General features: G+C 31.6%; 1 long non-coding RNA gene across 1 annotated transcript; it reads right to left on the bottom strand.

Moving 5' to 3' along the window:
* Positions 1-5,340: 5,340 nt before the first annotated feature.
* On the bottom strand, positions 5,341-13,059 carry LOC121218362 (uncharacterized). Its single transcript, XR_005914623.1, has 4 exons — positions 12,926-13,059; positions 11,412-12,455; positions 11,261-11,324; positions 5,341-5,570 (listed from the first exon to the last, which is right to left on the bottom strand). It is a non-coding gene; the product is annotated as an uncharacterized lncRNA (long non-coding RNA).
* Between the last annotated feature and the right edge of the window lie 119 nt (positions 13,060-13,178).

Genomic DNA, 13,178 nt, shown 5'->3' with positions numbered 1-13,178 from the left:
AAACTAAATAAATTGAACTAAACCTAAATCTACTCCTCAGTTCATGTATTAGCTTATCATATTCCTTGTTTTGACTATGCGAGTTCCTTTAGCTTAGATCCAATTTTTTTTGCATGATTAATTATTAATGTAGGGTTCTAAATAGTTGGTTACTAATTAACCTAGCAGGGCTTCTCAATTTTCTATTAACCTAACTAGTTGACAAGAACTACTCGCCTCTCGATAACACAGTTCAGATCGGGGTAAGGTAAGGTTTTCACGGATAGGCAATACTGATTTCGGGTTAATTCCATACTATATGACTTCCTAGGGTTGTCAAGCCTAGGGTTTCAGTTCTTCCTACCCTAACCACTGATTTGCTAAGTAATGATTGGTAGGCAATATCGATTTGGAGTTCATTCCTACCTAATTGACTTCCTAAGGTTGACAATCCCAAGGTTTAATTGAACTCAACCAGATCCAACCAATCTAAATTAAACTCTACCTTTCAATCAATTAATTCAGTTAAGGCAGTTGAAACATGCAAAATATGTATAAAGCATAAATTAATTATAATATTTACACAAACATTCAATTAAAAATATTAAAGAAAGAGATATAAAGAATATAATAAATGAAAGAGATGCTCATGGATTTGTCGATAAAAGCGTGGCTCTAGAACAATCTCCACTTGCGAAAGTCTCACTTCGAAATAGGATCTTTCAGTTACAAGAACCTAACGTAAGCTAAAGCAAAAACTAAGAACAAAATAAAAACCTAAGAATTAATCCCCCTAATGTGTTTTTTTAGCAATTACATGTATTATGACCTAATTAGGTTAAGTAAGGACGACTAAGCATGTTAATTTAGGTTTTGTGGATGAAAACACCCTTGCTCATTAAATTCACTTGTCGTAGTTGTGTCATAAAGCCCTCAAGCATGTATCGTGACATCAAAGGCAGTTTGCTTTATTCTTGGTATCTTTAGGGCTGTGTCATGACACTGTCACTCATGTGTCACGACATCCTCAACAGATTGCTCCTTGGGTATTCTGCTTGATGTATTGAGACATGCTAGCTTCGTGTTGCAGCATCGGGAGCAGTCCACTATCATTTTGCCCTCGAATGATGTCCGACACACTTAATCAACATGTTAGTATTCCCTTAGTCCTAGATTGGCCTAAAAGGTCATAAAATACATAAAAATGCTCATTTTCAAATACATAAAAACTATGTTAATATGCTATAAGACCAGCTTGTTAAGTATAGAATTAGGCCTAATCTACTACAACAAATTGTGTCATATCAAATACCATTTTCAAATTTTACTTTTTAAGTCCTTATTAACCTGGCTCGGATTCGAACGGAAACGCAAATCTAACCAACACACCAATTTGGCACCCAATGCCTCATCGGACAATTTCGAAGTAAATAGATTACGTCCAGCGCTCATCGATATAATCGAAGTAAAAATTGTACCCAACACTCATCGAAATGTAGTCAAAGTAACTTTTACTCAATCTATGATATGGTATGCCAATTATATCCGACTCTATTCGAACAATTAATAGGAAAACAACCATTCAATTCCAAATATATTCCAATTTAGCAATTCATCAACAAAATAGTCATTTCATATGTATAATTGCATGAATCAACCCAATTCAAAGTCAATTTCACACTTTAATCAATTTACACTATTTTTAATTTTATTTAATTTAGTCCCCATTTCAAAAATCAAGTATTTTCATGTCCATTCAATTCAATTAATAAATCTCAACTTACCTCAATATCTTACCATTTTATACAATGTAATTATGCAACAATTTAAGCAAATCGAATTGTAGAAATACAAAACGGAAACTCTAAGCTATTTGTCTATGACTTTAGCTTTTCCTTTCCTTCTCGAGGAATCCGACTCAACGTTAGCTCTGAATTAGTATAAACATACAACAACATCAATATACAAAAATTTTACAATTAATTATTATTTTATAAAAATTTTAGATTTTATTCAATTTAGTCCCTAAAACGAGAACTAACATAACTTTCAAATTAAAACTCCAATTTAAAATTAAATTTCACTATTGTCTACTTGGGACTTCTTAATTATCATTTAAATAATCAAATTTTCCATTTATTCAGTTTAGTTCCTAATGTATGAAAAATCAATTAAGCTTTATAATTTAGTCCTTTTTCATATCTAAGCTTAAAATCTATAAATTTAACACCTAAAACTTTCAATTCTAAGATATGAAAACTTTCAACACTTTAGTAGTTTTAGAAATTGGTAAATGGTCTAGCTAAATAAAGCTCCAATGGCCTCAAAAACAGATAAATAACAAGAAAATGACTAAATTGCACTAACCAATTGTTGATTAAAAGCTTCAAAACCCCTTAAATGTCGTGGAGCTATTTATTTTCTACCTCAGTTCAGCTGAAGAAGGTAAAATTATTCTCTTTTTCCACTTTCTTGTAATTTGTATAGCTTAGTTAACTTTGTTAATTAAGTTAATTAACCTTAATGTTATTTTGTTACTTAATTTAATCAACTAACATTAACATAATCACACTGTCCACTAATACTTAATTTAATATGGTTTCTTTTTTTGTTTTAGTCATTTGGTTAATTAGAACTTGAATCCTTAATCCTTTTTCTAATTAAAAATTTATAATGATTAGACTTTTACAATGTAGTCCCTAGGCCCTAATTAATCAATAATTCGACAAATTTACCTATCCAAAATTCAATTCACCTATATAATAACTTCGTAAATAATATTTAAATATTTATAGGCCCAATTTAAGGGAACGAGGTGCCAAAATTACATTTTTCGACACCATTGACTTTTGGGTCGTTACAACACCCCTCTTAAGAAAATTTGTCCCAGAATTTACCTAAAATGAGGTGGGGGTATTGGGACCTCATTATTTCCTCAGGCTCCCAAGTCGCTTCTTCCACACTGTGATTGTGCCACAAAACTTATACATGTAGAACACGTTTATTCCTCGATTCTTTAACTTTGCGAGCCAAAATTTCAACCAGTTCCTCCTTAAAGGATAAGTCAGGTTGAATTTCGATTTCTTCCATCGGGATAATATGAGAAGGATTCAAATGATATCATTTGAGCATGGATACATGAAATACGCCATGTACCCTTTGCAATTCTGATGGTAAAGCTACGCGATAAACAACTTGTCCCACTTTTTCGGTAATTTCATATGGTCCGATGAATCCAGGGATCAACTTCCCTTTACGACCAAATCTAGAACCTTCTTCCATGGAGAAACCTTTAGAAATACTTTATCTCCCATTTAATACTCGATATCTCTCCGTTTCAAATTAACATACGATTTCTACCTATCTGTTGCTGCCTTTAGTCTATCCCTAATCAGTTTAACTAGATCTTTAGTTTCCTGAATAAATTCTGACTCGATGATCTTTCTCTCACTTAATTCTGACCAACAAATGGGCGTTCTGCACTGTTGACCATTGACCATACAATGCTTCATACAGAGCCATTTGAATACTTAATTGGAAACTATTATTATACACAAATTTGGCTAATGGCAAATATTGTTCCCAGCTTGATTCAAAATCGATAACATAGGCTCGCAACATATCTTAATTGTAACACCCTCAGCTCAACCCGGTCGCTAGACTCAAGCAAAAGGATGCTACAAACAAAAATCACCCTATTGAGATCGAAATACACCAAGAGGGGGTGAATTGGTGTATTAAACGTTTTTAGGAAAGGGCAAAAATAAAATGACTCAAGTATTTATAGTGTTTCGACCTCAATTGCCTACATCCACTACTTTAGCTTTCCTCAACTAAGGATTTCCCAAGTCCACTAGATTTGAACCTTTAAAGACAAGGTTTAACCTTACAAAGCCTTATCTTTTCAAAGGTAAGATAGAACCACTTCCCCTTAAGGTTTTCTACCCAAAACCTTAAGTAACACCTCACAAATGAGAGAAAAGTAATGATGAATAAGATGATACCTCTAAAAGGTAGATAATCATCAACTAAGCACTCTCACAAAAAGTTACAACACTTGAAAGAATGATAGAAAACTTAACCCACAAGTATGTACAAGAAATATTTAGTAAAAGATTGAGAAAGATTAAAAAATTGAGTTCTTGGAAGTTAGGCACTTGTTTCTTGTCTTTCTTAACTTCAATGGAGAGCCTTGACCTTGTATTAAAGTCCTCTAACAACCTTGTGGACGTTTGTAGCCGTTAGAAACAAAATAGAGTCATTATAGCCATAAAAACTAACATTAAATGTAGTCTGCAGCTTTATTGTATCGATAGAAGGAAACTTGTATCGGTAGAAGTCTTTCCAAAATATAGCCATTAGGCTCATTTTATCGGCATAAGTCCTATTGTACCGGTAAAATTCTGATGGTTTCATTTGGTATCGGTAGAACCCATCAGAGTATCGATAGAAGTGCAAGGGATGTTGAACTTTGGCTACTGTCTTGACTTGTTTCGGTAGAAGTCCTCAAGGTATCGGTAGAACTCTAGTTGTATCAATAGATCGGACTAGGGTATCAGTAGAAGTCCCAGGAAAAAACTACCAGGCTTACTGGAGTACGTTATACTGAAGAAGTTCGGGTTGTATCGATAGAACCCAGAGTTGTATTGGTAGAACTCCCAGTTCTACCGCTAGAATTTTGTAGCTTTTTCAAGGTCTTTCCATCTTGAGTTCTACTGAGTCTTTCTGACTTCAAAAACTCATTAAAAATAAGCTAATTCAAGGATTTTTAAAGTTTATTTTATCCAACACTTTGAAAATAATTTTAAGGACCTATAAACAACTTTTGCAAACTTAAGTAGGGAATTTTTAATATACTTTTTGTTATATGAAAATACTTGAAAAACTAGAGCTAACACACTCTATTATAAATAATATACAATTCAAGCTTACAAACAATTAATAAATAATCACAAACGAGCATGAATATGTGCATCAATAAATCTCTTCCGGTTATAAATTGATGCTATTGGAGTAAAAAAAAGAATTTGAGTAGGGGACACACGGTCGTGTCCTCAGATCGCGCGAAAAAGCCCAATCCGTGTGGGTTTGGCCACATGGCCGTGTGTGAGAGCCACACGATCATGTGGATGGGTTACATGGCAGTGTGAGTAGACCGTGTAACTCACTGACCCCATGTGCAATAAAATCACAAAAAAGAACTTTATAGACCACACAATCGTTCCACCAACCCCTGTGTAGTACACGGTCGTGTGCCAGACCGTGTGCACTTGGAAAATTTCTTTTAAACAAACCATTTATCCATGAAACACTTATGCCACAAACTACCATTTAAACCAAACTTTAACCTATACAAAAGACTTTAATTTAAACTCAAATTATTATTTAAAACAATCATCCTAAGTGACTAACCAATATGTCACAATTGACACCTCAAATTCGCAATTCAAAACTAGCTAAATATAAAATGACCATTTAAAACATTAAACATCCTAGGTGCATGCCAAGAATAAAAAGAACCATTCACCAACGTTGAGCTCGGGATTTCCTACTAGATGCTGAGTCAACAATCGGATCAATGAATACCTAACCTGTGCACACAACATAAAATAAATCATATGTTGAGAAAAACCCTGTGGTATTTCTATAATCCGAATATTTAAATATATTACGAAATAGTCAAGTACACAATTTAAATACCATAAGAGATATGCAAGGAAACATGTAGCTTTCATGTTTTTGGAACTACATTCATCAAATCTCTCTAGAGTTTCTAATAATAAGCATCTCACTTTAATTTCTTTACTCAATAAAAATATATATCTTATTTCATTCTAACTTTAGTATCATTCATTATTCACATGTTAATTCTGATTCCCATCTCTTCTGTTCGTTTTCTTTGTTAACGTGACTAGAACTCGGACGTTTATGCGAATCCAACCGACACACCAATTTGGCACCCAGTGTCTGACGGATAAATCCGTAATAATGAATTATGCCTTGCGCTGGCTAGTAAAATCGACAATAAATGTGCCCAAGACTAGGGTAAAATTGACAATAGATATGCGTAGCATTGGTCAATATAATCAACAATAGATGTGTCCAGCACTGGTCGGTAAAACCAATAATAGATGTACCAAGCACTGGTCGGTATAACCGACAATAGATGTGCCCAACACTGGTTGGTATAATAGACAAATGGGGTGCCCAGCACGCCCCGACATGTAGTCATAAGCATTTCTTATTCAATGGCATGCCCACTTATACAAAACCAACGTCTCAATTCCATTACAAAACTAAGTTCACATACAATGCACATTATTTTTACAGCTATTCAATCTAATTTCTTGTCACAGAAAACTATTCGATCACATTGTTTCGATTCAAATTTAAAATTACACCATATTATTTCAAAACACCAACTCACCTTATATACTTACCAAATACAAATAATGCAATATATATCTAAAAGCAACAAACAAAATAGTTTGGGCTATAGAAACACCAACCTTTGAACATTAGAATTGAACATACATACAACATAGTTTATAACATTCACCCACTTTATAATATTCAAACTACAGTATCAACGAACACTCAAATAATAATAACCGAATAGTGTAAAACAACAATATTTGAACAACCTTGAATTACACTCGTTTATCCTTCCCATTGAAACGATAATATAGCAAGTAAATCATGTAAAACATTAAATTGACATGAAACATATTAGATATAACTAGCTTTGGAAAAACACTTATTCACCTATAATATCAGCATTAAAATAGACGTAAACACTTAATTAATCCTATCATTTAATTTAGCATAAACATAATAGAAATGTTCAGCTTGGACAATTCTTAAAACATGCTTTGGATGACATTTAAAAACATATTTTGGACAACATTTAAAACTTACTTTGATAGCATTTGAAACATACTTTTTTCTAGCATCTAAAGCATATCAAATGTTACAAAGATACAAACATACTCTTGCTCAATTTTAATCCGATTAATATATGCAAATCAATTCCATATAAACTACTTCAAGATAAATCAATTCTTTCTTAGCATTGGACTGCAAAAATAAATAATATAAAATATCATAACATATAGAATTTAATAAACATCAAACCAAGAATTTGCTCACAGTAAACTTCGAGCTATTCATATCGTAATCATTTAATACATATATTTTGATTTAATCCTTTGATGCCAAAAAAATTATATAAATAGCAATTCAAATATTAAGCAAAAAAATAATAATGCATCATTAATTAATAAAGTAAGTCCCATATGAACTTACCTGACAAAAATAGCGACACACAAAATGCTGAGAACTAATCTACCAAAAATTGGCTTTTTCCCCAACTATCCCCCAGTTAGCTTAAATCTCGATCTATATAATAATTTATTTCAATTATTAGTCTCGAGTGTCTTATAACAATCAATATAGTGCATATTTCTTCCTAATAACATTTTTAACAATTTCCCTAACATTTTACATTTTATTCAATTTAGTCTTTAAAACCGAAACAAGCTTAACTTTCATATTTGAGCTCTGATTTTTAAAATCATTTCAAATTCATCCTTCAACAGCCTTATATTATCAATAATCATAGAAATTTCATATCAATTTTGATATATTCACAATTTAGTCCCTATGTTCAAAATTAACAATTTTCGCTTTACGAATTAGTCATTTTTCATATCTAAGCTGAAAAGTTAACCATTGAACACCAGAACTTCAAAGTTTCAACTAAAGTAACATCCTTAAATTTGAACAACAACAAAATTTACCACATGGGCCAATTAGCTTATAGTACTGGGATTTCGAAAACATAAAAACTACGAGAAAAAGACTAAATCGTTCTAACCAATTTAAGCTTGAAACTTTCAAGCCCTAAGGTCGTACGCTTCTCCCCTCATGCCAATTTTGCTTCGAATGGTTGGAGAATAAAAAGAACCAAAAATGTTTCTTTTTACCAACCACCATCGTCCCATTTTTTATACTATTTATTTTCTTTTAATAATATGCATATATATATATATTATAACATATATACATATGTTGAACGACCACACAAAGAAATTTAGTGGTTAATTGCCACTTTAGCCCCTTTATTAAATTCTAAACTATAATCTTTTTTATAAATCGCACTTTTACCTCTTATACAATTTAGTCTCTGTACTTAAATTAAGCACTAAGTATATAGAATTACCTAACCAAACTTCAATTTGTTTACAAATTAACTCAATAAATATTTAATAAAAATATTTACGAGTCCAGTTTACGAAAATGAGGTCTCGATACCTCAATTTCCAAAACTACTAACTTTAGAATAGGGGTGAGCATTCGATCGAATTGAATCGAATAAAAAATTTTTGAGTTAATCGAGTTTTCAAATCTCATTTTATCATCCTAACTTTATTTGAAGTTTTCTCGAATCGAGTCGAGTGAGATGGAATTCGAATCTAACCGAATCGAATATATTTGTTAGAGTTAAATTTTAAAAAATATTTTTGGGTCCTTGTAACCACTGTCACCCATCGTAATAAAATTTGTCCACCTTAATCAATTTTTTTATTAACTTTCATCACCTCATAATTTATTTATTAATTTTTTATATATTGGTTACCTTCTTTGCTTGCTTAGTTGTTTCAATTATCTTCAAATTTTTGTCACTATGTATTTTGGAATTAAAAAATATATTAAATGTAAAAATATTATTTTTTTAATAAAAGTTATTTTAAAAATAAAATGTGAAATTGATACCAAAATAAAATTTTAACACGGATATTTTATGGCATAATTAATAATTCAATTTTAATATAAATATTTAATATGACTAAACAATTCAATAATATAAATAATATAAAATGTGAAATTTAATTTAATAATATAAATAGTAGATATAAATAAAATTATTACTATTTATGTTTAGTGATTTTTTTTGGATAATTTTGATTTTTAATTTGAGAGTAAAGGGTGAGAAGTAAAAGTTTAGGGGGAAAATAAAAAGTTTTGGGGAATAAAAGTTTGAGGGAAAGTAAATAGGGGGAGTACAATTTTGGAGGGAAAATATTAAAAAAAATTGGAGGGGGGAGGGTTTGGGGTAGATAGGAGGTGGGATGGGAAGAGAATAAAAGTTTTAGGGGAAAAGTGTGAGGGAGTAAAAATTTTGGGGGAAAATAAAAGGTTTTGAGGGTTTTTGGGAGTAAAATTTTGAGAAAAAGTAAATGGAAGAGTAAAATTTTGGTGGGAAATGGATTTTGGGTACATTGGGGGGTTAGGAGGGGAGGGGAGTAAAAGTTTTGGGGGAAAAGTGGGAAGGAGTAAAAGTTTTGAGGGAAAAGTAAAAAGGTTTGGAAGTTTAGGGTAAAAATGTAAAAAATTATAGTTTGATATTCAAATTATTCGAATTATTCGAGTTATTCGAATTCGAAAACTCAACTCAATTCGAACTTGAAATTTGAAAAAAAAATTCGAGTTGATTCGAATAACTCGATTCGTTTAACTCGAAATTCGAATTTTTTTTCATTTTTTTCGAGTCGGATCGAGTTTTACTCACCCCTACTTTAGAACCGATACACTTGTACTTTTACTAATTGTCCAATTAGGATATTTATTCGATCAAAATTTAATATAAAATTATAATTAACTCGTAAATATTACTTAATAATATTGACTAACTCAATTTATGGAAATGGGATCTCGAAATTGTAATTTTCAACTCCACTCACTTTAGTATCATTACACTTGTACCTTAATTTACTATCAATTAAGCAAAATAACTAGACCAACTTTAATATGTTTCTATACTAGTATCATAAATATTAAGTATTAATATTTGCGAAGACATTTTACGAAAATGACATTTCAGAACCATAATTTTTGACACCATTGGAAACCGGGTTGTTACAATTCTCCCCCTTTAAGAAATTTCGTCCCTGAAATTTACTTGAAAAGAGGTGGGGTACTAATATTTTCATTTTCGAATCAATTAATTCGTTTGTTATCCGTTCTTATCAATCATTGGCTCATTTAATTGGATCGTATAGTTTGTCGCATGCTATCGATATTCATATATCACAATTTACATTCGAATCGTCAATCACGATATCAACCCAATTCATATTTCATTTAACTTGTTCACATGTTATAACTTTATTGATCTTGCCTAAACTTAAGTCAAATACATAGATCAACCAATTTGTATCTTAATCTAGTATTGTGATACGTCTTCGAACAAAATGAAACCAATCATACTGACGCATAAGTGCATCATTGGCTAGACCGAAGTAAGGGAAACTAGCACATATAGTGCATACTGGCACACACAGTGCATCATCAAATATACTGAAGCAACTATACTGGCATACATAGTGCATCATCTAATAAACTGAAGCATAACCTGTACTTTAATAACCAGTTTCCAATTTCCTTATAAATTCAATTTACGTCCTAACATTCTCAATTCATCATTCTAATGCCATATATATGTCATAATTCAACTTAATTTCATATCGAGTACCACCTATAAATTAAATTGTACTATTTTCTATTTTATCACGTAAGAGATTAAACCTACCATTCAAATCACAAGCAGTAATTGATCATTTAGTATATATATTCCACATATACATATGTTTATCTTTGCATTAACATTTCAATAATTTTCGAGTCTATAAGCTTACTTGCATTCAAGTAGCCCCTAAGACTCATTTTTAACCCAAATCACAGGATGTCATATTTCAAATTTCTGTTAGTTTCATTTCATCACCGATTGGCTGTTTTATGAATATATATTTTTTTACTCTACAAACCACACTTGGTCTCGGATAGGCACATGGACTCGTCACCCCGGGTTGTCCGCTAACGATGACTTACCATCTCAGAATTCTCGACAACGATGGTTTTCATAACATTGAGGCCCTAAGGCATATCAATTGTTTCTGTCGTGTCTCAAATGATCATTAAATTATCCATTTCTTATTTCATTACAAGCAGACCAAATCACTCTCTTTAGGTTTAAATTGTATTCCAGCTAATCAATTACCATATGTCACAACATGCTTCAAATAAACTTTATACCAACTATCTAATGACAACCAAAATTTAGAAATTCTAGCCTATTCAATTCAGTCTGATTCTTAACATTTAGTACTCATAATCACAATCCAATTTATATGATATTTATGAACTTATTTTGATCCTCAATCATGCGAATAATATAATTTCATAAACAAGTAAATTGATCCTAAATCATAACAATACGTACCGAATCCCTGTGCTACTGGGCGGCCAATAATTATTTCTTGAACTCTGACTGCAGGGATAGAGCTCTGAATAGTAGCAGGAACATTCTTATTATTTTTTGAGCAAACTCGAGCAAAATGTTTTAGAGATTTGCACTGATAACATTTTTTTACCTGACTTTCAGTGGAGTTGCCTTCCATGATCTTCGAGACTTCTTAGTTCACTTAGGTAAAGGTTGTGAATTAAGGGTGGCAATTCTTTTTCCAAGTGTGCGAAAATTTTCTATTTCAATAACATATTTTGACTCGTTAAACATTTTCAAATACAAGACAATAATTTACGATTAACATCCAAATCCCGACACAAACTAGACTCAACCTTGGCATGTATCTCTAGACTCAATTTTTGAGCTCGATTTAGTCTGAGAATTAGCTAAACCTGTAGCTCTGATAATACTAATTGTAACACCTTTAGCTTAACCCGGTCGTCGGACTTAAGCAAAAGGATACTATGAACAAAAATCTCCTCATTATAAACTGTATATAGTTCAAGCTCACAAACAATTAATAAATAATCACAAACGAGCACGAATATGTGCATCAATAAATCTCTTCAAGTTATAAATTGAAGTTACTAGAGTAAATAAAAAAAGAATTTGTGTAGGGGACACACCATCGTGTCCCCAAACAGTGCAAAAATGCCTAGCCCGTGTGGGTTTGGCCACATGGCCGTGTGTGAGAGTCATACGGTCGTGTGGATGGCTTACATGACCGTGTGAGCAAACTGTGTAACTCACTGAACCAGTGTGCAATAAAATCACAAAAAAAACTTTATAGACTACACGATCGTGCCACCAGCCTATGTGTGGCACACGGTCGTGCGCCAGGCCGTGTGCTCTTGGAAAATGTCTTCTAAACAAGAAATTTATCCATGAAACATTTATGCTAAAGCTACCATTTAAACCAAAATTTAACCTATACAAAAACATATAATTTGAACCCAAATCATTATTTAAAACAATCATCCTAAGTGACTAACTAATATGTCACAATTGACACCTCAAATTCACAATTCAAAACTAGATAAATATAAAATGACCATTTAAAATATTAAACATCCTAGGTACATGCCAAGACCAAGAAGAACCATTCACCAACGTTGAGCTTGGGATTTTCCACTCGATGCTGAGTCAACAATTGGATCAATGAATACCTAACCTATGCACACAATAGAAAATAAATCATAAGTTGAATAAAACCCTGTGACATTTCTATGATCTGAATATTTAAAGATATCACGAAATAGTCAAGTATGCAATTTAAATACCATAAGAGATATGCAATGAAACATGTAGCTTTCATATTTGAGCTTCGATTTTTAAACTCATTTCAAATTCATCCTTCAACAGCCTTCTATTATCAATAATTATAAAAATTTCATATCAATTTTGATATATTCACAATTTTAGTTCCTATGTTCAAAATTAACAATTTTCACTTTACGAATTAGTCAATTTTCATATTGAAACTTAAAAGTTAACTATTTAACACCAGAACTTCAAACATTCAACTAAAGTAACATCCTCAAATTTTAACAATAACAAAAATTACCACATGGGTCAAGTAGTTTATAGTACCGGGATTCCAAAAACATAAAAATTACGAGAAAATGACTAAATCGTACTAACCAATTTAAGCTTGAAACTTTCAAGCCCTAAGGCTGTGCGTTTCTCCCCTCCTGCCAATTTTGCTTCAAATGGTTGGAGAATGAAAAGAAACAAAAATGTTGCTTTTTACCAACCACCACCATTTTAACTTACTAAATCTCCCTTTTTTTATATACTATTTCTTTTCTTTTAATAATATGCATATATATTATTAAATATATGCATATGCTAAACGATCACACAAAGAAATTTAGTGGTTAATTGCCACTTATCC

Source organism: Gossypium hirsutum, chromosome D06, assembly GCF_007990345.1.
Source record: "Gossypium hirsutum isolate 1008001.06 chromosome D06, Gossypium_hirsutum_v2.1, whole genome shotgun sequence".
NCBI lineage: Eukaryota > Viridiplantae > Streptophyta > Magnoliopsida > Malvales > Malvaceae > Gossypium > Gossypium hirsutum.
The sequence above is the reverse complement of the archived record's forward strand: the minus strand, read 5'-3'. Positions and strand labels throughout refer to the sequence as shown.